The following is a 2,683-nucleotide window of genomic DNA, read 5'->3' as shown; positions in this document are numbered from 1 at the left end:
TTGGCACATACAGATCACTACTTTGCTATTTTAGATGCCAGGCTTTCTGGGCAGCTGCATCAAATGCTTATGGCAGATGGAAGAAACATACATTTCATCATAAAATGGGATGCCAGGAAGAGACCTTGTGCAGTTTCAGACCCTTACATTGGCAGGGGAAAACAGGGAACTCTCAGGAGGCAAGAGCAGGAGGTTACACTGGTTGCCTTGAACGTGTGTGGCTGAGAAGACAGAGAGAAGGAAAGGAAGACAATGAGAGGCTCAGTTTAAGATGTAAATCTGGGGCTTCTTCACATGCCAAACACAAGAGTGTGATCAGTGCATGTGCATACTTTGCAAGCATGTGCATATATGTATACACATGTAGAAAATAGCTCTGTGTTGTACCCATATTCATGGACTGCCTAGAAGAGACTGACAGGCAGTTTGTAGAGGACTCTCTCCTCCAAGCAGCAAGTGGGGCAGATCCCAGTGCTTCTAGGCCAAGAAGGAAGTATGAAATCAATTGCAGCAGTGGGCAAGAGACAAGACTGGGTCTCCTGGTGAGTTACATCTGGGTACAGTACCCCATTAATGAGCAGGAGCCATTCCACAATCAACTCTTCTCCTCACCTTTCAGCCTTACTGGTGACTTCAGTAAGTGTTTGCCTGGGCATCACAAAGCAGAGTTATGTCCGAGATGGAGGTGCTCCCAGCTGTGAATGCTGGAGGCTGCTGTGAGCTCTGTCTGAGTCAATGTATACTCTGCTCCTCCTCGCATAGGGCAGGCAAAGGAGTGATGAGTCCCCAGCTACTATGCCAGCTTGCCAGAGCAACTTCCCAAGAGGCAGCTGACAGCCTGCAGGAGCAGTGGACTCTGGACTGCACTGCAAGTCCCATTCCAGCTCTGAGCTTCACACACCACAATTCCAGACAAGCCATTTTTCTTGGCTTTGCTTCAGTTTCTGGAAAAGGCAGTGAATAATGCTACCAGACTCAGGGCACATCTACACAAGATGCTACACAAATGCTCAGTAGTTTAATACTATTGTGAAGTAGCATGTCACATCAAAAGAGTGCTAATACCCTACTGTGCAGTAGAATTAGGCTACTGAGCAACAGTGTCACTAAAAAGGCATTCTCCAGTGCTAATGCACAGTAGCACCAGTTACTGCACATTGATATTTATCACTTGATTATACAAGTACTAAATTTAATGTAGAGTAACCACAGTGCATTAATGAATGTGTAGCCGTGCCCTCAGGCAAGCAAAATAGTCTGCAACCTTCTGAAGTAAGGTACTATACAAGCTCAAACCACTATTGTCAAGCCTTTCCTAACAATGTAGCACTGCATTTGTTCCTTTCATACTTATGCTGTGGCCGTGGGAGATCAAGGCCCCTTCAAGACAACAGATGTCTGAAATTTGTGGCAAGTCCCCCTCCCCTACCTCCATTAACAGTCATTCATTTCCAGTCAGATGTTTTCTCTCTCTAATATACTTCTTGGATGTTTGTCAACTTCTTTTCATCATATTTAGTCTGTGCATCTAATCTCACTGAGATTACACACATTGCCTCTGACTGGGGAATCTTAGGAGCGTTGTTTTGCTAACCCTGATGCATAGGGGATGTTGCTGAGGGAGCTGGTGCAGTTGTGAACATGCACACTTTTATTTGATCTAAGAGGCCTTGGGCAGCACTCCTGGTGCTCAGAGCAGGAGCAGAGCCTGGGAGAGAAGGGTGGCCTAGTGAGGCAGGCCCTGCAGAAGGAGTCGGGTACCAGGGTTCAGCTACCTGTTCTGCCATTGATCAGGCAAGTTGCTTCTGTCTTGGAGTCTATATAGTGCAGGCTTTTCTTGGGCACGTTACCCTGGGCTCCTGCTATGCACTGACCTGGAGGAGAGGATAAGCTGTGAAGCTCTCAGCCACAGGTAGGAAAAGCAACTGCTGTATAACAACTGCTAGTTGTAACTGGATAGAGATCAACTCATTCCACATAGAAGCAATCAAGCTGGGGTCAGATGTCAGTAGTTTTGAGCCTCTATTAGCCTAAGCAGGATCTGACCCACTGACACTGTGAAAGGTTGTGACCCCAGATCATGAAGACAGCCAACCCACTGTGGTTTAACAACTGAAAAAACTGCAGCACTGATGGAGGAAGCCCCTTGAATGCAGATCCTGCCCTAACCCTAGGAAGAGAGAGAAGAAAATGATGCCATCTAGTGGGCCCTGACAGAATCACAGGCCTTTCAGTCCTCACTCTGCCCAGCATTGGGAATTTACCCCTGAAACAAGCAGTTAGTGTAGGGGCAGGCAATTATTTCAGCTGGAGGGCCGCTTAAGGAGTTTTGGTGAGCTACTGAGGGCCACAAGTGTAGCCCCGCCCCTTGATAGGTGCCCCGCCCCTTGGTCACTATCTTGGTACCAGAAGTCCCTTACCCCTGACCTTTGTCACCAGAAGTCCCTTCCCTTTCCCCAGAAGCACTCCTTGGGGGCTGCCATCTTGGAACCAGAAAAAAACAAATCATATGATAAAAATCAAACATCTACTATAACATATTTTAATTTTATCTAAAAAAATCATTTTTGTCCTATTTACATGCGTTTGTGTAGTGTATATAGAGGTGATTGCATAATGCTAAAAAATAAAGTCTTACTCTTATATATTGGAGGGTGGGGGTGAGTCAGTGTGGGGTTTGTGG

Source organism: Crocodylus porosus, unplaced genomic scaffold (assembly GCF_001723895.1).
Source record: "Crocodylus porosus isolate Cpor-Errol unplaced genomic scaffold, CroPor_comp1, whole genome shotgun sequence".
Classification (NCBI taxonomy): domain Eukaryota; kingdom Metazoa; phylum Chordata; order Crocodylia; family Crocodylidae; genus Crocodylus; species Crocodylus porosus.
This window is presented reverse-complemented; position numbering follows the sequence as displayed.